This window comes from Heptranchias perlo, chromosome 10 (genome assembly GCF_035084215.1).
Source record: "Heptranchias perlo isolate sHepPer1 chromosome 10, sHepPer1.hap1, whole genome shotgun sequence".
NCBI classification, from domain to species: Eukaryota; Metazoa; Chordata; class Chondrichthyes; order Hexanchiformes; family Hexanchidae; genus Heptranchias; species Heptranchias perlo.
Window position 1 is genome coordinate 44,256,772 of NC_090334.1, and position 26,970 is coordinate 44,283,741.

The 26,970-nt window shown below is 43.7% G+C and overlaps 1 protein-coding gene across 5 annotated transcripts in view; it reads right to left on the bottom strand.

The window, feature by feature from the left end:
- ktn1 (kinectin 1) overlaps nt 1–15,278 on the bottom strand; it is a 142,546-nt gene extending 127,268 nt beyond the window's left edge. For 2 of the 5 annotated variants that reach the window (XM_067991569.1, XM_067991568.1), the window contains exon 1: nt 14,937–15,278. The gene's annotated coding sequence lies outside the window, so the exon portion shown is untranslated. The remainder of the gene's footprint in view (nt 1–14,936) is intronic. The other 3 variants (XM_067991572.1, XM_067991571.1, XM_067991573.1) reach the window with 2 other exon arrangements.
- Nucleotides 15,279–26,970: the final 11,692 nt, after the last annotated feature.

Here is a 26,970-nt window from a genome sequence, read left to right on the forward strand (position 1 = left end):
CCACAGGGATCGGTGCTGGGTCCCTTGCTGTTTGTGGTCTACATTAATGACTTGGATATGAATGTAAAAGGTATGATCAGTAAGTTCGCTGATGATACAAAAATTGGTAGGGTGGTAAATAGCGAGGAGGATAGCCTCAGTCTGCAGGACGATATAGATGGGTTGGTCAGATGGGCGGAACAGTGGCAAATGGAATTTAACCCGGAAAAGTGCGAGGTGATGCACTTTGGAGGGACTAACAAGGCAAGGGAATACACAATGAATGGGAGGACCCTAGGCAAGACAGAGGGTCAGAGGGATCTTGGTGTGCAAGTTCACAGATCCCTGAAGGCGGCGGAACAGGTAGATAAGGTGGTAAAGAAGGCATATGGGATACTTGCCTTTATTAGCCGAGGCATAGAATATAAGAGCAAGGAGGTTATGATGGAGCTGTATAAAACACTGGTTAGGCCACAGCTGGAGTACTGTGTGCAGTTCTGGTCGCCACACTACAGGAAGGATGTGATCGCTTTGGAGAGGGTGCAGAGGAGATTCACCAGGATGTTACCAGGGCTGGAGCGCTTCAGCTATGAAGAGAGACTGGGAAGATTGGGTTTGTTTTCCTTGGAGCAGAGGAGGCTGAGGGGGGACATGATTGAGGTGTACAAAATTATGAGGGGCACAGATAGGATGGATACTAAGGAGCTTTTTCCCTTCGTTGAGGGTTCTATAACAAGGGGACATAGATTCAAGGTAAAAGGCGGGAGGTTTAGAGGGGATTTGAGAAAGAACTTTTTCACCCAGAGGGTGGTTGGAGTCTGGAACTCACTGTCTGAAAGGGTTGTGGAGGCAGGAACCCTCACAACATTCAAGAAGCATTTGGATGAGCACTTGAAATGCCATAGCATACAAGGCTACGGACCAAATGCTGGAATATGGGATTAGAGTAGACAGGGATGATGGCCGGTGCGGACACGATGGGCCGAAGGGCCTCTATCCGTGCTGTATAACTCTATGACTCTAAGTGCACATCCATGTACTTTTTAAGTAAGTTGAGGGTTTCTGCCTCTATCACTCTTTCAGGCAGTGAGTTCCAGACCACGACCACCCTCTGGGTGAAAGAATTTATCTTCAGCTCCCCTCTAATCCTTCTACCAAATACTTTAAATCTATGCCCCCTGGTCACTGACCCATCTGCTAAGGGAAACAGGTCCTCCCTATCCATTCTATCTAGTCCCCTCAATTTTGTTACCTCAATTAAATCTCACCTCAGCCTCCTTTGATCCAAAGAAAACAAGCCCAGCTTTTCCAATCTTTTCTCATAACTAAACTTCTCCAGCTCTAGCAACATCCTCAAATCTCCTCTGTACGCTCTCTAGTGCAATCACATCTTTCCTGTAATGTGACCAGAACTGTACACAGTACAAAAGCTCTGGCAAAACCAATGTTTTACACAGTTCTAGCATAACCTCCCTGCTCCTATATTCTATGCCTTGGCTAATAAAGGAAAGTATCCCATATGCCTTTTTAAAACCACCTTATCTACCTGTGCTGCTACCTTCAGGGATCTGTGGACATGCACTCCAAGGTCCCTCACTTCCTTTACACCTTTCTGTATCCTCTCATTTATTGTGTACTCCCTTGCCTTGTTTGCCCTCCCCAAATGTATTACTTCACACTTCTCTGGATTGAATTCCATTTTTAAAAAAAATTCGTTCATGGGATGTGGGCGTCGCTGGCAAGGCCAGCATTTATTGCCCATCCCTAATTGCCCTCGAGAAGGTGGTGGTGAGCCACCTTCTTGAACCGCTGCAGTCCGTGTGGTGAAGGTTCTCCCAGTGCTGTTAGGAAGGGAGTTCCAGGATTTTGACCCAGCGATGAAGGAACGGCGATATATTTCCAAGTTGGGATGGTATGTGACTTGGAGGGAACGCCACCTGCATGTTCCCATGTGCCTGCTGCCCTTGTCCTTGTCCTTCTAGGTGGTAGAGGTCGCGGGTTTGGGAGGTACTGTCAAAGAAGCCTTGGTGAGTTGCTGCAGTGCATCCTGTGGATGGTACACACTGCAGCCACTGTGTGCTGGTAGTGAAGGGAGTGAATGTTTAGGATGGTGGATGTGGTGCCAATCAAGCGGGATGCTTTGTCCTGGATTGTGTCAAGCTTCTTCAGAGTTGTTGGAGCTGCACTCATCCAGGCAAGTGGAGAGTATTCCATCACACTTGTGCCTTGTAGACGGTGGAAAGGCTTTTGGGGAGTCAGGAGGTGAGTCACTTGCCACAGAATACCCAGCGTCTGATCTGCTCTTGTCGCCACAGTATTTATATGGCTGGTCCAGTTAAGTTTCTGGTCAATGGTGACCCCCAGAATGTTGGTGAGGGATTCGGCGATGGTAATGCTGTTGAATGTCAAGGGGAGGTGGTTAGATTCTCTCTTGTTGGAGGTGGTCATTGCCTGGCACGAATGTTACTTGCCACTTATCAGCCCAAGCCTGGATGTTGTCTAGGTCTTGCTGTATGCGGGCAAAGACTGCTTCATTATCTGAGGGGCTGCGAATGGAACTGAACACTGTGCAATCATCTGCGAACATTCCCATTTCTGACCGATGATGGAGGGACAGTCATTAATGAAGCAGCTGAAGATGGTTGGGCCTAGGACACTGCCCTGAGGAACTCCTGCAGCAATGCCCTGGGGTTGAGATGATTGGCCTCCAACTACCACTACCATCTTCCTTTGTGCTAGGGATGACTCCAGCCACTGGAGAGTTTTCCCCCCATTTCCCATTGACTTCAATTTTACTAGGGCTCCTTGGTGCCACACTCGGTCAAATGCTGCCTTGATGTCAAGGGCAGTCACTCTCACCTCACCTCTGGAATTCAGCTCTTTTGTCCATGATTGGACCAAGACTGTAATGAGGTCTGGGGCCGAGTGGCCCTGTCACAACCCAAACTGAGCACTGGTGAGCAGGTTATTGGTGAGTAAGTGCCGCTTGATAGCACTTTTGACGACACCTTCCATCACTTTGCTGATGATTGAGAGTAGGTTGATGGGGCAGTAATTGGCTGGATTGGATTTGTCCTGTTTTTTGTGGGCAGGACATACCTGGGCAATTTTCCACATTGTCGGGTAGATGCCAATGTTGTACCTGTACTGGAACAGTTTGGCTAGAGGCATGGCTAGTTCTGGAGCACAAGTCTTCAGCACCACAGCCGGGATGTTGTCGGGGCCCATAGCCTTTGCTGTATCCAGTACACTCAGCCGTTTCTTGATATCATGTGGAGTGAATCAAATTGGCTGAAGACTGGCTTCTATGATGGTGGGGATATCGGGAGGAGGCCGAGATGGATCATCCACTCGGCACTTCTGGCTGAAGATGGCTGCAAACCCTTCAGCCTTGTCTTTTGCATTCACGTGCTGGACTCCACCATCATTGAGGATGGGGATGTTTACAGATCCTCCTCGTCCCGTTAGTTGTTTAATTGTCCACCATTCATGGCTGGATGTGGCAGAACTGCAGAGCTTTGATCTGATCCGTTGGTTGTGGAATCGCTTAGCTCTGTCTATAGCATGTTGCTTCTGCTGTTTAGCATGCATGTAGTCCTGAGTTGTAGTTTCACCAGGTTGGCACCTCATTTTTAGGTACGCCTGGTGCTGCTCCTGGCATGCTCTTCTACACTCCTCATTGAACCAGAGTTGATCCCCTGGCTTGTTGGTAATGGTAGAGTGAGGAATATGCCGGGCCATGAGGTTACAGATTGTGCTGGAATACAATTCTGCTGCTGCTGATGGCCCACAGCGCCTCAAAGATGTCCAGTTTTGAGCTGCGAGATCTGTTCTGAATCTATCCCATTTAGCACGGTGATAGTGCCACACAACACGTTAGATAGTGTCCTCAGTGCGAAGACGAGACTTCATTGAGGACTGTGCGGTGGTCACTCTTACCAATACTGTCATGGACAGATGCATCTGCGACAGGTGAATTGGTGAGGACAAGGTCAAGTAGGTTCTTCCCTCGTGTTGGTTCACTCACCACCTGTTGCAGGTCCAGTCTGGCAGCTATGTCCTTCAGCACTCAGCCAGCTCGGTCAGAAGAGGTGCTACCGAGCCACTCTGTGATGGACATTGAAGTCCCCCACCCAGAGTACATTCTGTGCCCTTGCTACCCTCAGTGCTTCCTCCAAGTGGTGCTCAACATGGAGGAGGACTGATTCATCAGCTGAGGGAGGATGGTAGGTGGTAATCAGCAGGAGGTTTCCTTGCCCATGTTTGACCTGATGCCATGAGTCAAGGTTGAGGACTCCCAGGGCCACTCCCTCCTGACTGTATATCACTGTACCGCCACCTCTGGTTGGTCTGTCCTGCCAGTGGGACAGGACATACCCAGGGATGGTGATGGAAGAGTCTGGGACGTTGGCTGAAAGATATGATTCTGTGAGTATGGCTGTGTCAGGCTGTTGCTTGACTAATCTGTGGGACAGCTCTCCCAATTTGCCACTTTTCTGCCCACCTGACCAGTCCATTGATATCTTCCTGCAGTCTGCAGCTTTCCTCCTCACTAACAGCCACATGGCCAATTTTTGTATCATCTGCAAACTTCTTGGTCAAGCCTCCCATATTCAAGTCCAAATAATTAATGTAACACAAAAAGCAATGGACCCAGTACTGAGCCTTGCGGAACCCCACTGGAAACAGCCTTCCAGTCACAAAAACACCCGTCAACCTTTGCTTCCTGCCACTGAGCCAATTTTGGATCCAACTTGCTACTTTCCCTTGAACCCCATGGGCTTTTACTTTTTTGACCAGTCTGCCATATGGGACCTTGTCAAAAGCCTTGCTAAAATCCATGCACACCCCTCACTGAAATTTTTGAGGCGGTAACAAGGAGAGTCAATCAAGTTAGTCAGATTCTACCTTCCCTTAACAAATCCATGCTGACTGTCCTTGATTACTCTGTGCCTTTCTAAGTGACGGTTTATCCTGTCCCTCAGACTTGATTCCAATAATTTGCCCACCATCGAGGTTGGACTGACAGACAGAGTAATATGCAGGCCAATCTCTTTCTCCCTTTTTAACTAACAGTACAACATTAGCAGTCCTCCAATCCTCCGGCACCATGCCTGTAGCCAGGGAGGATTGGAAAATGATGGTCAGAGCCTCTGCTATTTCCTCCCTTGCTTCTCTTAACAGCCTGGGATACATTTCATCCGGGCCTGGCAATTTATCTACTTTCAAAGATGCTAATCCCCTTAATACTTCCTCTCTCACCATGTTTATCCCATCCAATATTTCATACTCCTCAACTACAATGTCTGCATCGTCCCCCTCTTTTGTGAAGACAGGCACAAAGTATTCATTAATAATCATATCCACATCTTCCGCCTCCACAAACAGAGACCAAAAAGGTAACCTAATACACCCTATTCTTTCCTTAGTAGCAGCCTAGTTTGATTTGTCTCCCACACAGACTTGTCTGAAAGCACAGCCATGTAATAATGGAAACTGAATTTTTAAATCATAAGTATGGAGCTCAATTGTGTTATGATGTATGCTGAAAGTTAGTGATAAAGGATAAGGGTGTTTGAATTGTTCGGCTACTGTTTGCAGCTGGAGGTATCAGGTTGGGTGTGTAGTGTGGATTTGAGGAAGGAAATCGAAGCAAAGAAGCCTTTTTTAAAAAAAAATCATTCTTGGAATCTGGGTATCACTAGCAAGGCTAGCATTTATTGCCCATCCCTAGTTGGCATGAAATAGTGGTGGTAGGCCACCTTCTTGAACTGCTGCAAGCAGTTTGATACAACTGAGTGGCTTGACAGGCACTTGAGGCCAATTAAGAGTCAACCACATTGGTGGGGGACTGGAGTCACACATAGGCCAGACCAGGGAAGGCACAACACGTTTCCTTCCCTAAAGGACAATTTTTACCGACATTATTTCCAGATTTCTTAAACTGAACTCAAATTCTCAAACTGGCATGTGGGATACGAACTCACATTCTCTGGATTATTAGTCCTGGCCTCTGGAATACTAGTCCAACAACACAACCACTACACTACCATATCATACCATACAACAGCCACACACTGCATTGCAACAATGGGGAGCTTACACATGAACCTTTTTGATGCACAAATTAATACAAAGAGATGGGGAAGTCACTGCACATGCTTCAATGTCAAAAGGTAATATGACAATACAATTGCATGTCTACAGTTCACTTTTCTCCCATGAACAGTAATTAGCACTCAGTCTCCCATTAACTCACCAAGTAGATTTGACTAATACGACTCCAACATCCAATACCTTTTCTGGCCTACAAATTAATTGTGATTATATAATTTAATACTATTTGATCTCCCATGGCATGTCAAAATCTTGGGCCAGAAATTGCTCCCAAAATAATAGGAGCTCAACAGCGCTCTCGATTTTTAGTGGCGAATTGAAGGAGCAAGTTCCCACGTTTGCGCATGCGCACTAAAATGCGGAAATCATGAACTTGCTCCTATTGGTTCGCCAGCGATTTGACAGCTTCGAAATGAAGGGTCAGCGCACGCTGCAATCAGAGAAATCACTGGGAAAAAAAAAAATTTAAAAATCGCAAACTTGCTTATCTGCCCATCTGGAAGTAACTAATTATGTCACTAACAGGTCCGCTTAAAAATACCTGTTCTAAACTAAGTTTTAAAAGCGGTTAGTCTTACTGACTGCCAAATAACTAAAAATTAACTTAAAAACGTGGAGTCTCATATTACTCTTCATTGTAATCGTTTTTGGTAATGAAAAAAATTTTAAAGATTAAATTAAAAGTGGTTTTTATTTTAGAACACAAGAACATAAGAAATAGGAGCAGGAGTAGGCCAATCGGCCCCTCGAGCCTGCTCCGCCATTCAATAAGATCATGGCTGATCTGATCCTAACCTCAAATCTAAATTCATGTCCAATTTCCTGCCCGCTCCCCGTAACCCCTAATTCCCTTTAGTTCTAGGAAACTGTCTATTTCTGTTTTAAATTTATTTAATGATGTAGCTTCCACAGCTTCCTGGGGCAGCAATTTCCACAGACCTACTACCCTCTGAGTGAAGAAGTTTCTCCTCATCTCAGTTTTGAAAGAGCAGCCCCTTATTCTAAGATTATGCCCCCTAGTTCTAGTTTCACCCATCTTTGGGAACATCCTTACCGCATCCACCCAATCAAGCCCCTTCACAATCTTATATGTTTCAATAAGATCGCCTCTCATTCTTCTGAACTCCAATGAGTAGAGTCCCAATCTACTCAACCTCTCCCCATATGTCCGCCCCCTCATCCCCGGGATTAACCGAGTGAACCTTCTTTGTACTGTCTCGAGAGCAAGTACGTCTTTTCTTAAGTATGGACACCAAAGCTGTATGCAGTATTCCAGGTGCGGTCTCACCAATACCTTATATAACTGCAGCAATACCTCCCTGTTTTTATATTCTATCCCCCTAGCAATAAAAGCCAACATTCCGTTGGCTTTCTTGATCACCTGCTGCACCTGCATACCAACTTTTTGATTTTCTTGCACTAGGACTCCCAGATCCCTTTGTACTGCAGTACTTTCCAGTTTCTTGCCTTTAAGATAATAACTTGCTCTCTGATTTTTCCTGCCAAAGTGCATAACCTCACATTTTCCAATATTGTATTGCATCTGCCAAATCTCCACCCACTCACCCAGCCTGTCTATATCCCCTTGTAGGTTTTTTATGTCCTCCTCACTCTCCACTTTCCCTCCCATCTTTGTATCATCTGCAAACTTTGATATGTTACACTTGGTCCCCTCCTCCAAATCGTTAATATAGATTGTAAAGAGTTGCGGACCCAGCACCGACCCCTGCGGAACACCACTGGCTACTGGTTGCCAGTCCGAGAATGAACCGTTTATCCCAACTCTCTGCTTCCTGTTAGATAACCAATCCTCCACCCATGCCAGAATATTACCCCCAATCCAGTGATTCTTTATCTTGAGCAATAATCTTTTATGTGGCACCTTGTCGAATGCCTTCTGGAAGTCTAAATACACTACGTCCACTGGTTCCCCTTTATCCACCCTGTACATTATGTCCTCAAAGAAGTCAAGCAAATTTGTCAGACATGACTTCCCCTTTGTAAAGCCATGCTGACTTTGTCCTATTAAATTATGTTTATCCAAATGTTCTGCGACTGTCTCCTTAATAATAGACTCCAAAATTTTACCCACCACAGATGTTAGGCTAACTGGTCTATAATTACCAGCCTTCTGTCTACTACCCTTTTTAAATAAGGGTGTTACATTAGCAGTTTTCCAATCTGCCGGGACCTTTGCCGAGTCCAGAGAATTTTGGAAAATTATTACCAAAGCATCCACAATCCCTACTGCCACTTCCCTCAAGACCCTAGGATGTAAGCGATCAGGTCCAGGGGATTTATCCACCTTGAGTCCCATTAATTTACTGAGTACCAATTCCTCAGTGATTTTAATCGTATTTAGCTCCTCCCCCCCTAGAGCCCCCCTGTTTGTCCAGTTTTTTCTCCTCTAAATTTAAATTATTTCTTTGGGGTTTTTTTTATGAAAAAAGATTTTAAATTTTTTATTTACAATGACATCCAGAATACTAACTTTAAATGAATGAAGTCTGCTTGCCTGCTTGAGCAATGCAGCCTGATCGGGCGTGACTTCTCTTCCTGACAGATTTTGTGGGCGTATGTTCTATTCTCACTGTTCCATGCACGTCAACTCACGCTGCTCAGAGGCTGGGTTGATAGCGCACGACTTTTTTTTTTAAAGTTCAAAACCAAGCAATTTGACACCGCAGAGCCCGCAATAAGTATTTTCATTAATTTAATTCACAGGAGCAGCAGTGAGCGTTGCCACACTGCTCTGCATGATTTCTGGCCCAAAGTGTAATTTTCAGGTGAAGTGGGGTTAGAGGCTAAGGGATAACTGGACCAGGGCACGCAGACACAATTCAATCTCCCATTTTCAATATATTCTGTCCTTATTTTCATACTTCCATAAAGTCCTCTATCAACATCAAAATGGAAAGTGCCCATATAAACTTGTCAGTGTAATTACACTTTCCCTTTATTTATAATGGAAAAAATTCACGGGAAGTGGGCGCGGACATAACTTTTTAAATATAATTATATTGATCCCTAATGGCACACGGTATGTCAGAGGATACAGTCACACTCCTACTTGTGTCTGATGTTCTTGTGTTACTGCCCGTCTCCTGCTTTTTTAATCTTTCAGGTGGGAAGTATGGTGTAGTGGGGCAGGGAAAGGAGACACCAATGACTACAGGTTACATTTAGGGTGGGGGTTGTGGGGAAAACGTGGTGCCCTTACCACACTCTTCCCTCAATCATTCGTGCTTGCTCCCCACCCCACTCCCATCACATCCCCTATCTCTTCACCTTCCCAATACCTATTTTCCCCTCCTCCCTCTGCATCCTCCCCCTTGCTCCGCTGTCATCAACTCATCTTTAATCCTCCATCCACTCCCCTTCGGTCCCATGGGCGAATGGCATGAGACTAAGGGCCCCATCACGCTCAAACAGTTTCCTTCCTTCCTCCCCTCGCCTAGTTTCCCTCGAAGAGACTTTCTTTGCTTTCAAAATTGAACTTGAAAAAAAATAGCAAAATCAAATCAGAAGAGGACAGAAACTGTACATCTGCCTTTCTGGGAGAGAGTGTCTCATAGGTGTTAGAAATCAGAGTCTGTCTCACAGGTGCAAGTGATTAGCATTGTTCTTTGCATCAAAAAAGGTGATATGATTAATTGGCTTCAAAATTTAACTTTTAAAAATTGAACAATAAATGAAGATACACACTCTGACCATGTTATCAGCTTAATACACTTGCTAAAGTTTAAAGAACAGAAAAGCTATAACATGCGTATAATCAGAACATTCATTTTCTACTCCCCCCACCACCACACCCCCCCCCCCACACCACCGTCACACACAGGGTTTGTGTTCAAATCCCACGATGACGAGTTGCGAAACTGAATTCAATAAACCTGCTAATTTGTGGGCTATTAAAAAAAAAAGTGACCACGCAATCTGCAGGATTGTCATAAAAACCCAACTAGTTCACTAATATCCTGCTACTCTCAAGCCGGCCTGGCCAGTCCCAAACTACATGATTTTTAAAAAATATATATCCATTCATGGGATGTGGGCGTCGCAGGCATTTATTGCCCATCCCTAATGCCCTTAAAGTGGCGGTGAGCCACCTTCTTGAACCGTTGCAGTCCACGTTGGGAAGCTACTCCAAAGTGCCGTTAGGTAGGGAGTTCCAGGATTTTAACCCAGCGACGAAGGAACAGCGATTATATTTCCAAGTCAGGATGGTGTGAGACTTGGAGGGGAATGTGCAGGTGACTGTGTTCCCATGTGCCTGCTGCCCTTGTCCTTGTAGGTGGTAGAGGTCACTGGCTTGGGAGGTTCTGTCGAAGAAGCCTTGGTGAGTTGCTGCAGTGCATCCTGTGGATGGTACACACTGCAGCCACAGTGCACCAGTGGTGGAGGGAGTGAATGTTTAGGGTGGTGGATGGGGTGCCAATCAAGCGGGCTGCTTTGTCCTGGATAGTGTCAAGCTTCTTGAGCATTGTTGGAGCTGCACTCATCCAGGCAAGTGGAGAGTATTCCATCACACTCCCGACTTGTGCCTTGTAGATGGTGGAAAGGCTTTGGGGAGTCAGGAGGTGAGTCACTCGCCGCAGAATACCCAGCCCCTGACCTGATCTTGCAGCCACATTATGTGTGCGGCTGGTCCAGTTTAGTTTCTGGTCAATGGTGACCCCCATGATGTTGGTGGGGGGATTCGGCGATAGTAATGACGTTGAATGTCAAGGGACGGTGGTTAGACACACTCTTGTTGGAGATGGTCATTGCCTGTCGCGAATGTTATTTGCCACTTATCAGCCCAAACTTGGATGTTGTCCAGGTCTTGCTGTATGCGGGCAAAGACTGCTTCATTATCCGAGGGGTTGCGAATGGAACTGGATACTGTGCAATCATCAGCGAACATCCCCATTTCTGACCTTATGATGGAGGGAGGGAGGGTCATTGATGAAGCAGCTGAAGATGGTTGGGCCTAGGACATTGCCCTGAGGAACTCCTGCAGCAATGTCCTGGGGCTGAGATGATTGGCTTCCAACAACCACTACCATCTTCCTTTGCACTAGGTATGACTCCAGCCATTGGAGAGTTTCCTCCGATTCCCATTGATTTCAATTTTACTAGGGCTCCTTGGTGCCACACTCGGTCAAATGCTGCCTTGATGTCAAGGGCAGTCACTCTCACCACCTCTGGAATTCAGCTCTTTTGTCCATGTTTGGACCAAGGCTGTAATGAGGTCTGGAGCCGAGTGGTCCTGGCAGAACCCAAACTGAGCATCAGTGAGCAGGTTATTGGTGAGTAAGTGCCGCTTGATAACACTGTTGACAACACCTTCCATCACATTGCTGATGATTGAGAGTAGACTGATGTGGCGGTAATTGGCCGGATTCGATTTGTCCTACTTTTTGTGGACAGGACATACCTGGGCAATTGACTCAATGCCTCAGAGCCACCAGGGATGGGCAAATAATGCTACCTTGCTGGAGCCACCCACAGCTTAAGAACAAATATTAAAAGAACCCCTTCACTGACTACTCGTCCCATCCCTGTACAGTCACCTGCAGAATCGCTCCTTGGCCCTCTCCTGTTCCTCACATACATGCTATCCCTCAGTGTCATCAAGCACAGGATCAACTTCCACATGTATAGTGACAACAACCAGCTCTCAACCACATGATCGCTCCAATGCCGTGAGCCTGCCTATCTGACAAGAAGTCATGGATGAAGCACAGCTTCCTCCACCTTATTACCAGGAAGACCAAAGCCATTATTTTGGTCCTTGCAAATTGCATTTCCTTGCTAAGAATGAACCAGACAGTTCAACTCTAGGACGAGCTTTAAATCTCATCCTCGCCACACCAAGATCACCTCTTTCCACTTCAGCAACACCGACTCTCTCCACCCCTGAAACCCTTACCCAAGGCTCAATTATTCTATTTTTCTCCTTTCTGGCTTCATCCTCCGTCTTGCCTAAACTGCAACTTGTCCAAAATGCAACCACCTGCATCCTATCCTACACTAGGTCCATTAATCACCTCCATTCTTGTTGACTCACACTGGCTCTATGTGCCCCAACATATTCCAACACCTCATGCTCACCTTCAATTCCCTCAAAAACTTTGTGCCATCCTATAACCCAACATCTTTCAGTCCTCTGACTCTTGCCTTTTGTGTGAGTTCCTCACCCTCCCTTCACCCCACCATTGGTGACAAATCCTTCAGCTGATTTGGTCCCTCTCTTTCAAACTGCCTCCCTAAACCCCTCCAACTGTCCACTGCTCACTACCTTTAGAAGTTTACTCAAAACCCAATCACTACTAATCTCTCCTTCCATAGCTCAATGTCTGTTGCCCTGTCTATTTGCATGTGCAAAGCATCTTTTGACTGCTTTTTATGTTAAATATCCTATATAAATGCAAATTGTTGTTGCTGACAGACCACCCAAGCTTTACCCAGATGTCAAGTTGTTGATCAAGTACAGCACTGAACAAGGAGATTTTAAGTTTTGGCTTTGAAACCAGAGTGGATCTGCCCAGGGAATTCCACAGCAGCCAAATCAGGAGCATCAAGAATCACAGATTTGTGTCCCAACTGAAAATGGTAAAATTTCAAGGAGCACATGCACTTTATACAACAGAAAAAGCTACTTTTATGTTGCAGACAAATGAGTATAATAGAATACTGGGGTCCCCAAATGGCTCAATAAGTTTATTCAAGAGTGAATGAACCATCCAGACATGGAAGGTCCCAGGTTTAATCCAGTCACCCTTTACCCCTCCACTCTCTCCAATAACTGTCCTGTCTTCAATTTTCCTCCATCTCCAAAACACCCCCCCCCCCAAATCAATCCTTAGGAGAGATCTTCCAATCCAGTTTCCACCCCACCCACCAGGACAAAAAGAGTCACAAATGACACCTTGTGAGACTATGACTTTCTGTGCCTCTTCAACCTCTCGCTACATTCAACATTCCTTCTTAACCAAGATGGCAGTCAAGACCTAACACCCTTGCATTAAGTCCAGGAAAACCAGCTAGTTTTCATTCCTGATCACTATCTACCAACCAGTGCTTCAAATACATATATGGACAGTGGATAAAGACTAAGATCAAGCTCATTAACAATGCTGCCCACAAGCAAACAGCTTTCTAACACTATCAAGGATCACAAAAAATGACAACCATCTGGGCAAGGTACTGAAGGACAACCAGCACCCATGGAACCATACCGCAGGGAGGTGTGCAAGGGAGAAAAGAGATGAAATTGAGAGAATAGAATACTGTAAAACAACTGAAAATTTTAAGCATTTTTAGATGTTTCAATTTATTGCACAGATCTAAACACCCAACTTCAGAAATGTCCAAAAAACTGATCACCTGGTTGTGTCTAGACATTTGTAGAAAATGGATAAGGAGCTTGTACACCAAATCATATGTAGCTTTAGTAATCCCTTGCCTATTACCATAGAGATCCCAGTCAGCTCTAGAGTTTATGTAGAAAACCTATGGTACAATGTAATACTAAACCAAAGTAATGGGTGGATGTAAATATGTGGCTTTTAAACTTACATCCTAACAAACACTTACCACTAATAGCCCTGTCTCAGTGACAAAGCTTGTCAAAGAGGATTAAACAAATAATCAACATCAAATGAAGGTCACTTGGATAATACTTTGAATTTGCAGGCAAACTATAAAAAGGGCAGCCTATTTAAAACAGGCATTTCTATTAAATCCAGCAAAATACATTTTATTCCATTTACTTAATAAATATTACTAGCAAAGCCAAAAACAAGTGTCACTGCCCAGTTTTTTTCCTGATGCCAACATGTTATATAACAGACACAAATAAATAGTTAACCCCAAGATTTCACAGCAGGTCACTGCACCAAGACAGTCATGGTTTGCATCCATTACCCCAACATAGAACGCTACCTAATCTTAGCCAAAGCCATTTCTTGGGAAATATTAACATAAGCCATCGGAGAAAAGGGAACTAACCCACATGACTCGCGTGCACACTACCTCCTTGTTACAAACCATCGCTGGTTAGAACAACATGGTTTTACTACCAACCCCTTTTAGCCAGAGGTGGGTGATTTATCTGATGGACTTCAGATCTAGCAATAAAACTTTTCATATTCATTTTTTCACTGATTAATGAGTGTAGTGAACTAGAAAATGCAGTTTATAATCATGTGCACTAATGTTGTAATAATAATAATGTCAAGATACTCCGGATCAGAACTGTACCAAAAATATTTTTATTGTACATCTCAATAATGGGCGAGGAAAGACAGCAGAGATAAACACGGTGCCAAGACATGTAATATTACAGGGCGGTGCTGGAGACATGAGTGCCCGACCTCTGGTGAAGAGCATCAGAAAACCGTACAGCCGCCGTCTGTTGGGGGAGGGGGAGGCGGCGCCGGCGAGAAACAGTCCTCGTTACGCCGAGACGGAACCCCCTCAAACCCTCGACCACTTCATCCATCATCTTCGATCCTCGCAAACGGGCCCCCGGCACCGCCGCGCTTCCCTTCCCCGCAAACCTCGAAGCCAATTCCCACCCAGTCCTTCGGGCCACAAGTGGTAAGCCGCAGCCGACTGGAGCCCCGCGGGATTAGTCCGACTAAAGGGCCGACTAAAGGGCCGACCCCCCCCCCCCCCGGAGGGGGGTGCTGTTGAGTGCCCAGTTCTGGCCCCACATTAAATCACAGCCACTCCCTCCCACGGCCCAGTCCTGGGGTCAGGTCAGGGCCGGGCCTAAACTCACTCAATCCGACTCTGCTGCTCTCGGGAGAAGTCTGTCTGAATCTTTCTTTGCCCCCTCCTCAATCACTAACCTGGTTGACGGGCGGTGAGGCCGGGTCCCAGCGGCTGTCGGTGCCTCCCCGAAGCTAAGTCCGACCTCGAGTCAGCAGAAGGCGGAGACACAGCGCGCGGTCGCCTCGCTGACGTTCACTTTATTGCAGAAGCGGCAGCTCCCTCCCCACAGCCAATCCCAGCGCAGCTTCTTGGCTTGAAGTTGAACTCTTAAAAAGGGAATGCAGAGATAACTCCAGAAAGGACCCCACCGCGACGGTGTGTGCATTGGATCACCCCAATGTTTCTTCTCGAACCACCCCCATTCGCGCTTTCTACATAAACTCGACAGCTGTCTGTGATCTCTACTGTGGTAATAGGATAGGGATTACTAAGGTGTTTGCTTATTCAAAAGTTTGCTTTTTCTCTTCCTCCGCATGCGACTTTCCTAAACAGATATCCACCAACGTTTCACAAAAAACAGCTGCTGGTCTCTTCCCTAAAATGAAATGATTAAAGTTGGAAAAAACTATTATGTGAGTAATGACAGGCACAATAAACAAGCTACCACTTCATTGCAGCACTGTACATCGACCTGGTTCACAGCGTCTTAATTTAAAAATTAAAATTACAAATACTGCAAATCTGAAGTCAAAGCTTTTAATGCAGGTTGATATTATATATAAGTAAAAGTTGTAAGAATATAAACATTAGTTAAGCCATGACAAGTTTTCTTGAGTAAATTGGGTTAAATATTTTTAACAAAACATAAAAACGTCATGAAATTTAATATTTTAAATCAAAACCAAGAAAGTACATGATAAATCAAGTAGGCTTAATTATTAATATAATTTCCCCAAAGAAAAAAAACAGCAATTTTATTATGAAGTTTCCTCCCCATGCTGCATAATTAAAATACCCTCGCATGCAATAACGTTAAAGGAACATCGCATACCATTAGAGGGCCTATGTACAAAAAATACAAATTTCTAAAACAGTCAGCAAGTTTTCTTCAAAATTTCCAATCAAACATTACCGTTTGCTAGTGGAGTAAGTCTTGTTCCATCTAAAAAGAATTGTGCCTAGATGAGTCTTTTCGACAGCTGTTTCAAACTATTGACCTGAAAAATATAAGTGGGTATTTCTGATTTAATAGACTGAGCGCAAAGTTTGTCATACGACCCATTTAAACACCATCCTGGGGCAAGGCGCTATTTTTACACTGACCATCGGAAATGTAATTTTATAATCTCAATGGAAAAATCACTGGGGAAGGAAACTGGTACAAAGTTAGTAGATATTATCTAGATAAAGTCCTACCTAAAATGATTTACTGCTAGAGAAAACATTCCTGTTTGAATGCAGAGATTATTATGGATTTTTTACAATGGTAAATTTATCGCTATGTGGATGGGATGATCATTCCTTCACCCAATAGTATGTGCAATTCATGTAGAAAGTTAAGAACCGTTAAAATTGTTTTTTATTGAAAATTTCCAGTTCTGTTTTTAAGAGACAAAAATCATGGGAAAACATTGAGTAAATTCAGAAAAAAAATCATTAAAAATCGCTATTTATTTGGATCATCGCTAAAACTCAAGAAAACAAGCAAGAGGCTGAAAAAAACATTGCTTTATTGATGAAAACAATTATTGTAAGCTGTAGACCGATAGATTGCAGATTCTTTGAGGATAAATCTAAAACAATCATCCAAGCTACTATGGTGTATAAGATCCCAGTCACTGGGCTATCATTCTGATCCATAACTATGGGTTTGAGCCCTTCACCTATTAGTTAATTTTTTTTAAGTATTTGTTTTATTCTAACACTGATTTCATACTAATTTGGTTTTCTTTTAAAATAGTTTTAATAGTTTATCTCATTTTAAAATAAACAATGGAATACATGCTCAATGAATAGTTTCCCATCAGAGTTTGGATTCTTTCCTAAGAAAGAAGAACTTGCATTTATATAGCGCCTTTCACGACCTCAGGAAGTTCCAAAGCACTTTACAGCCAATGAAGTACTTTTGAAGTGTAGTCATTGTTGTAATGTAGGAAAGCCGGCACCCAATTTGCACACAGCAAGGTCCCACAAACAGCAATGTCATAATGACCAGATAATCTATTTTAGTGATGTTGGTTGAGGGATAAAAAATGTTCCAGACACCAGGGAGAATTCCTCTGCTCTTCTTCGAAATAGTGCCAAGGAATCTTTTACATCAGGTACAGGCAGTATATAGTCTACATGCACCATACAGCTGTAACCACATAATGATCTGGGTCCCCTTAAAAAAATGATGGATCTTATTTTTAACAGATGAATCACCAGATTTCAACTTGGAATAATGTGGAAAATTTGTTGGTTGGTATGTGGGACATTATAAATCCCGTACGTGTATCAAGTTCTGCTACACAAAGCAGTAGATATACAGTGCAACACAGTGTATCCCTGCAGGTTCAGAAAGTCCACCATTGTATCACAGGAAGAGGAAGGTACAATTCACGTAGCAAGCATTTCAGCTGAGGTTAGTGTCTGGGTAAGTCCACCCACTGCATTCTTATCTGGAATATAGTTAGTTCTCATTAAACAGGATTCAAGCTAATCTAAAATAAATTGGATTAAAATTTACATTACACTAGTGGAAATTAAATAGTACTAGCTGAGGTTAAAAAGTCTATTTTAAAATTACAGAAACAACCCTTAAAGCAGAATTCTTATTTAGTCTGCAAAATACCTTTGGATGTCATCTTTAATTATATCATACTGTTACAAGAATGCTGCTCGGGTTAATTTTTGTTTGGGTGTTGGTCCATGTTTCTGAACAAACAAGTATGTGCAGTGTACCATTTGACATGTATCTGCATGCTTTGGTATGTAAACTGTACATTTCATGTGATCTATTTAAAACTAAGCAGGCACATTCTAAAAGTAATACAAGTTAAAATTAAAGTATAGCTTGATTTTTGGAGTTCAAAATTAAGTCATGAGAATTTTGTTATTGACTTGTAGTTAATGCCAATTATAGTTTCTCTGAGGTAAGCAAACTGATGGCAAGAAGATAATGTTGGCTTCAAAGGATTAAAAGGGATTATTCAATCTGCCCCAAATAAGCAAAATATAATCCCTAGAGTCAGCCCCCTTCACAGTTCAGATGAAGCAAGATATAAGGCCTGTGTCATCTCACCAAAACTTTTCTCTTCCTTGTGAATCAAACAGGAAATTATTGGAGTACTGTGATCACTTGTTGCATTTAGACGCCACCAGCTGTGTTTAAAAGGCTTGGAAGCTACAGGAAATACTTCGAAGTCAAAACAATAACAGTGATTTCAGCTGTTTTGGGGCCAAAACTTTTACTTACCTAGCTCCGATAGTTCTTCTGCTCACCTACCACAGTTTGGTCCTTGGTAACATTGACATTAAGATGAAAGTGGGAGGTAGGAGAAACAGGGTTCTGTGAGTTAACACACTATCCTTTCACTTCTGGGACCTAGAGGTTAGAATCTAACCCTGATGGGTGGGACGAACTCAAACACACTCAAGCAACATATATATGCTGCCCATAAATCTCATTTGTGTACTGAGTTTGAGCAGCCTCAACCAATTCCGAGTGGGCTTTGAACATCACAACACAAAGCAGGTAATACTATGCAACCACACTCAGCAAGGCTACAAGGATAGCTGTTGTGAGAAAAGGAATTGCTATGTAGGTGCCATGAAGTGCATTCTTCTGAGGTTGGGGATATTGAGCAGAGCAGAAGAAGCCTCCACTGTACTACTGTAGTGTAACTTATGACATTTTGAGCAAAACTAGTGATTTTCCCAACCGTCCCTTCAGACTGGTATCTGTCAATATCAGACCCTGTCATGATTGGCATTGTGCGGTGTTACAATTTGAAATCCTGCTGATAATGATCCTAGAATTTTGACACATTGTAAATAACATCAAACAGTGTGAAACAACTTTTTTTTATTTGTTCATGGAATATGGGCGTCGCTGGCGAGGCCAACATTTATTGCCCATCCCTAATTGCCCTTGAGAAGGTGGTGGTGAGCTGCCTTCTTGAACTGCTGCAGTCCTTGTGGTGAAGGTTCTCCCACAGTGCTGTTAGGAAGAGAGTTCCAGGATTTTGACCCAGCGACGATGAAGGAACGGCGATATATTTCCAAGTCGGGATGGTGTGTGACTTGGAGGGGAACGTGCAGGTTGTTCCCACATGCCTGCTGCTCGTGTCCTTCTACGTTTGGGAGGTGCTGTCGAAGAAGCCTTGGCCCGTTGCTGCAGTGCATCCTGTGGATGGTACACACTGCAGCCACAGTGCGCCGGTGATGAAGGAAGTGAATGTTTTGGGTGGTGGATGGTGTGCCAATCAAGCGGGCTGCTTTGTCCTGGATGGTGTCGAGCTTCTTGAGTGTTGTTGGAGCTGCACTCATCCAGACAAGTGGAGAGTATTCCATCACACTCCTGACTTGTGCCTTGTAGATGGTGGAAAGGCTTTGGGGAGTCAGGAGGTGAGTCACTCGCTGCAGAATACCCAGCCTCTGACCTGCTCTTGTAGCCACAGTATTTATATGACTGGTCCAGTTAAGTTTCTGGTCAATGTTGATGATGGGGGATTCGGTGATGGTAATGTCGTTGAATGTCAAGGGGAGGTGGTTAGACACTCTCTTGTTGGAGATGGTCATTGCCTGGCACTTGTCTGGCGCGAATGTTACTTGCCACTTATCAGCCCAAGCCTGGATGTTGTCCACGTCTTGCTGCATGCGGGCACGGACTGCTTCATTATCTGAGGGGTTGCGAATGGAACTGAACACTGTGCAATCATCTGCGAACATCCCCATTTCTGACCTTATGATGGAGGGAAGGTCATTGATGAAACAGCTGAAGATGGTTGGGCCTCGGACACTGCCTTGAGGAACTCCTGCAGCAATGTCCTGGGGCTGAGATGATTGGCCTCCAACAACCACGAGCATCTTCCTTTGTGCTAGGTATGAATCCAGCCACTGGAGAGTTTTCCCCCTAATTCCCATTGACTTCAATTTTACTAGGGGTCCTTGGTGCCACACTCGGTCAAATGCTGCCTTGATGTCAAGGGCAGTCACTCTCACTTCACCTCTGGAATTCAGCTCTTTTGTCCATATTTGGACCAAGGCTGTAATGAGGTCTGGAGCCGAGTGGTCCTGGTGGAACCCAAACTGAGCATCGGTGAGCAGGTTATTGGTGAGTAAGTGCCGCTTGATAACACTGTTGACGACATTTTCCATCACTTTGCTGATGATTGAGAGTAGACTGATGGGGCGGTAATTGGCCGGATTGGATTTAAGAACATAAGAACATAAGAAATAGGAGCAGGAGTAGGCCAATCGGCCCCTCGAGCCTGCTCCGCCATTCAATAAGATCATGGCTGATCTGATCCTAACCTCAAATCTAAATTCATGTCCAATTTCCTGCCCGCTCCCCGTAACCCCTAATTCCCTTTACTTCTAGGAAACTGTCGATTTCCGTTTTAGATTTATTTAATGATGTAGCTTCCACAGCTTCCTGGGGCAGCAAATTCCACAGACCTACTACCCTCTGAGTGAAGAAGTTTCTCCTCATCTCAGTTTTGAAAGAGCAGCCCCTTATTCTAAGATTATGCCCCCTAGTTCTAGTTTCACCCATCCTTGGGAACATCCTTACCGCATCCACCCGATCAAGCCCCTTCACAATCTTATATGTTTCAATAAGATCGCCTCTCATTCTTCTGAACTCCAATGAGTAGAGTCCCAATCTATTCAACCTCTCCTCATATGTCCGCCCCCTCATCCCCGGGATTAACCGAGTGAACCTTCTTTGTACTGCCTCGAGAGCAAGTATGTCTTTTCTTAAGTATAGACACCAAAACTGTATGCAGTATTCCAGGTGCGGTCTCACCAATATCTTATATAACTGCAGCAATACCTCCCTGTTTTTATATTCTATCCCCCTAGCAATAAAAGCCAACATTCCGTTGGCCTTCTTGATCACCTGCTGCACCTGCATACTAACTTTTTGATTTTCTTGCACTAGGACCCCCAGATCCCTTTGTACTGCAGTACTTTCCAGTTTCTCGCCTTTGAGTTAATAACTTGCTCTCTGATTTTTCCTGCCAAAGTGCATAACCTCACATTTTCCAATATTGTATTGCATCTGCCAAATCTCCGCCCACTCACCCAGCCTGTCTATATCCCCCTGTAGGTTTTTTATGTCCTCCTCACTCTCCACTTTCCCTCCCATCTTTGTATCATCTGCAAACTTTGATATGTTACACTTGGTCCCCTCCTCCAAATCGTTAATATAGATTGTAAAGAGTTGGGGACCCAGCACCGACCCCTGCGGAACACCACTGGCTACTGGTTGCCAGTCCGAGAATGAACCATTTATCCCAACTCTCTGCTTCCTGTTAGATAACCAATCCTCCACCCATGCCAGAATATTACCCCCAATCCAGTGATTCTTTATCTTGAGCAATAATCTTTTATGTGGCACCTTGTTGAATGCCTTCTGGAAGTCTAAATACACTACGTCCACTGGTTCCCCTTTATCCACCCTGCACGTTATGTCCTCAAAGAACGCAACCAAATTTGTCAGACATGACTTCCCCTTCGTAAAGCCATGCTGACTTTGTCCTATTAAATTATGTTTATCCAAATGTTCCGCTACTGTCTCCTTGATAATAGATTCCAAACTTTTACCCACCACAGATGTTAGGCTAACTGGTCTATAATTTCCAGCCTTCGGCCTACTACCCTTTTTAAATAAGGGTGTTACATTAGCAGTTTTCCAATCTGCCGGGACCTTTGCCGAGTCCAGAGAATTTTGGAAAATTATTACCAAAGCATCCACAATCCCTACTGCCACTTCCCTCAAGACCCTCGGATGTAAGCCATCAGGTCCAGGGGATTTATCCGCCTTGAGTCCCATTATTTTATTGAGTACCAATTCCTTAGTGATTTTAATCGTATTTAGCTCCTCCCCCCCTCGAGCCCCCTGTTTGTCCAGTGTTGGGATATTCTTAGTGTCCTCTACCGTAAAGACTGAAACAAAATATTTGTTCAGCATTTTTGCCATTTCCATGTTTCCCACCATTAATTTCCCGGTCTCATCCTCTAAGGGGCCTACATTTGCCTTAGCCACCCTTTTTCTTTTTATATAACTATAGAAACTCTTGCTATCTGTTTTTATATTTTTTGCTAATTCATTTTCAGAATCTATCTTCCCTTTCTTAATCAATCCTTTGGTTACTTTTTGCTGTCTTTTGAAGACTTCCCAATCTTCTATCCTCCCACTAAGTTTGGCTACCTTATATGTCCTTGTTTTTAGTCGGATACTGTCCTTAATTTCTTTACTTAGCCACGGATGGCTGTCATTTCTTTTACACCCTCTTTTCCTCAGTGGAATATATTTTTTTTGAAAGTTGTAAAATAACTCCTTGAATGAACACCACTGCTCATGTACCGTCTTACCCTTTAATCTATTTTCCCAGTCCACTTTAATCAATTCCGCTCTCATACCATCATAGTCTCCTTTATTCAAGCTCAGTACGCTTGTTTGAAAACCAACCTTCTCACCCTCTAATTGGATATGGAATGTAACCATGTTATGATCACTCATTCCAAGGGGATCCTTAACTAGGACATTATTAATTAATCCTGGCTCATTACACAGGACCAGGTCCAAGGTTGCTTGCCCCCATGTAGGATCAGTTACATACTGCTCAAGAAATCCATCCCTAATACACTCAATAAACTCTTCCTCAAGGCTGCCCTGCCCAATTTGATTTGTCCAGTTAATATGATAGTTAAAATCCCCCATAATTATAGCTGTTCCCTTATTACATGCCCCGACTATTTCCTGATTAATACTTCTTCCAGCAGAGTTGCAACTATTAGGAGGCCTATATACTACGCCCACGAGTGTTTTTTTCCCCTTATTATTCCTTATCTCTACCCAAACTGTTTCATTATCCTGATCCTTTGTCCCAATATCATTTCTCTGTATTACAGTGATTCCTTCCTTTACTAACATAGCCACCCCACCTCCCCTTCCTTCCTGCCTGTCCTTCCTGATTGTTAAATAACCTGGCATATTTAATTCCCAGTCGTTGTCACCCTGCAGCCATGTTTCTGTAATGGCCACAAGATCATACCCATACGTAGTTATTTGTGCCGTTAACTCGTCCATTTTGTTACGAATGCTACGTGCATTCAGATAAAGAACTTTCAAATATGTTTTGTGACACTTAGTTCCTGCTTTTTTCCTTTTTTAACACTTTACCTTTTACTCCATACCTTCTGTCCCTTCCTGACACGCTTTCCTCTGTCTCCCTGCTCAGGTTCCCAACCCCCTGCCACAGCTTTGATGCTGGGTTAATCGCCTTACGCCTTCTAGTTTTTATTTTTTCTGTCGTGCCTAAAGTACACTTTCTTTCCGCTGCTCTACGCTTTTCCCTTTCACTTGTTCTTGAACAACTGTTTGTACTATTTGTATTGTAGATTTCCCCTGGGTCTTCCCCTCTCTTGCTGCTCTCAATTTTATTCCCTTCTGACTCCCCTTCCACTCTAGTTTAAACCTTCCCCAACAGCACTAGCAAACACCCCCGCGAGGACATTGGTCCCGGTCCTGCTCGGGTGTAACCCGTCACGCTTGTACAGGTCCCACCTTCCCCAGAACCAGTCCCAATGTCCCAGGAATCTAAATCCCTCCCTTCTACACCATCCCTGCAGCCACGCATTCATCCTGTCTATTCTCCTGTTCCTATACTCACTAGCACCTGAGATCACTACCTTTGAAGTCCTGCTTTTTAATTTATCTCCTAACTCCTTAAATTCACCTTGCAGGACCTCATCCCTTTTTTTACCTATGTCGTTGGTACCAATATGGACCACGACTACTGGCTGTTCACCCTCCCCCTCCAGAATGCCCTGCAGCCGCTCCGTGACATCCTTGACCCTAGCACCAGGGAGGCAACATACCATCCTGGAGTCACGTTTGCGGCCGCAGAAACGCCTATCTGTTCCCCTTACAATGGAATCCCCTATCACTATAGCCCTGCCACTCTTCTTCCTCCCCTCCTGTGCAGCAGAGCCACCTGTGGTGCCCCGAACCTAGCTCTTGCTCTTTGTGCTACTTTTTGTGGACAGGACATACCTGGGCAATTTTCCACATTGTCAGGTAGATGCCAGTGTTGTACCTGTACTGGAACAACTTGGCTAGAGGCGCAGCTAGTTCTGGAGCACAAGACTTCAGCACTACAGCCGGAATGTTGTCGGGGCCCATAGCCTTTGCTGTATCCAGTGCACTCAGCCGTTTCTTGATATCACGTGGAGTGAATCGAATTGGCTGAAGACTGGCTTCTATGATGGTGGGGATATCGGGAGGAGGCCAAGATGGATCATCCACTCGGCACTTCTGGCTGAAGATGGTTGCAAACACTTCAGCCTTGTCTTTTGCACTCACGTGCTGGACTCCGTCATCATTAAGGATGGGGATGTTTACAGAGCCTCCTCCTCCCGTTAGTTGTTTAATTGTCCACCACCATTCACGACTGGATGTGGTAGGACTGCAGCTACAGAAATGTTGGTTGTGAATTAGACTTTTTTGTGTGCACGCATGAATGAAACAGTGGCACACACATTCTACAAGAATATGATGATCATCTTGCATTTATCAGAATACTTTTTATACCACTGATACACCATTTTCATTCTCTTTTAGTGTTATTTAAATGCCTATCACTCATTATTGCTGTCACTTTAAAATTCCTTCTCAGAAGTTATGAAAATGTTTTATTTCCCTCCTCTTGGAATATTTTGGCTGGTATCGAATTTAGTTTTAAAATATGCTACAATTTATTACCACAAATTATCATCCATTATTGTATACATTAGTATCAGTTTCTTGACTAAACAAAGATGAAAAAATACTTCATTCTAATTTTTACAAAACCATTGCTTCATAAAAATACACATGTGGTAAGAGAATTATGTTATTTGCATTTCATCTCACATTGAAGTTGACTTGTATTAAAACTTTGCATGCATCTTTTTCACAGAATCGCTTGTCACATTATAATATAAAATTGATTTTTCCTAATACAGCATACTTTAAACGTTTACAATGAGAATATTTTCCTAAAACAGGAGAAATTAGGTATGCATATAACAGAGCAGGTACCGTCTTGATACTTTAAGTGGGCCATTTTCCAAAGAAACGTAGCCATCGAAAGTAACATGAGGGAGAAAGGAATGGAAAATATCCTGATAGGGTTAGATGAAGTAGGGAGGGGGGAGGCTTGTGTGGAGCATAAATGCCGCATAGACCAGTTGGGCCGAATGGCCTGTTTCTGTGTTTCAATCTAACTCATGTAACAGTCCATGAGATGTGTATGTTTCATGTTGTTTTTGCGCTTGATCATTATTTTCAAGATGTGGAGATGCCGGTGATGGACTGGGGTGGACAAATGTAAGGAGTCTTACAACACCAGGTTTCAAGCACAGTAAGAATGGCACTTATGAACAAAGTGGGCTAAATTCTACCTCATTTCACAGCAATGCAGTTTGTGACATGATTCAGTTGCAAATATGGTTTACAACACATTTTGTGCTGTGCTATAATCTATGACTGTGTATTGGATATAATCAGTCATTTTGCCTGCTAAAGTTATTTTTATCATCTAATTGAATCAATAATCACATGATTTCTACACTATAATTTACACCAAAAAGTATTGTAAAATGATGGTGTGTGATCTAAAAGCCTGTGATGACAGATGGTTCCATGGTAGTACTACAGAAAGCCCAATACTGTCAGCAAATATTTTTATTGGTTAGTCTGACAATCATTCTTTGTGATTTGGATTCAGCAAAAGGATGTCATATGACTGTGTGAAATGGTAAGAGGATTTGGAGTGTCAGCCTTCCACAAATTATACACTGCTATGGTTAGTGAAGGTTACTGCCATTGCCATCTCCTATGTTACAGAAACGTCAGACTATAGCCATTGTAAATGTAGGTACTGGTTGGTGGAAAGGCATGTAATCATTCCTCAACTCACTGCTGCAGGGCAATGCTCCACTGTGGCCTTGTACTGTCCCCTCAATATATAAAAAACAGACAGTTTTTTTTATCACTGCTACCTCCACCAGTATCATGGGTGCTATCAACTCTATACACATTTCAATTTTGCACCTGGTCTGAGTGGACAGTTATTATAAAAGGAACATTTACCACTCAATAAATATGCACTCAATAGATATACATTAAAATATGAACAAGAATGTGCAAGCCTCCAGGCATGACTCTTACCCTCACATATTCTGGCCTAGACAGGAGAATGATGTGGTGGTTGGCTGTGGGATGAGGAACTATCCTGGAGATATTTGCATCACCGTATCTGTACTGTGCTGTTTCTGTTCCTCATTAATGATAGTATGAAGCTATAGGTCATGATTTCATAACAAGTTCCCAAACCCAGGCACAAACGTTGATCAGAATTGTGGCATGGTATACATTTAGAATTTTGAAAACGTGTTTTCATTATTAGATTAGATTTTACAGGTATTAGTTCGCACAATCATCTTAAGGTAAAAAAAAAATCCGTTGCTGCACATCACAGTAACACTACAGTGTATGTAAGACTAATCTGAAGGCTATAATCCTCACTGGGTAGAAACAGGCAACCCAAGGAAAAATATTATGCAACTGTGTGTTTTAAATTAAAGCAATTTCCCTCAGGTTTGTCAGTCAAATTGCCACCTACACACATTCGGTGCACTTTAACAGAGAAGGCTGATGACCCAATGTATGCAAGAGCAGAACAGCTGTTCCAGGGAATCAAAGCCCATCCATCCAACAAGTCCCTTTGAAGAACTTAAGCATGACTTAAGTATCATAGCAGGTACAGCACAGTAGGAGGCTATTCGGCCCATCATGCTTGTGCCAGCTCTTTGAAAGAGCAATCCAATTAGTCCCATTCCCCTGTTTCTTTTCCATAGCCCTGCAAATTTTTTCCCTTCAAGTATTTATCCAATTCCCTTTTGAAAGTTACTAATGAA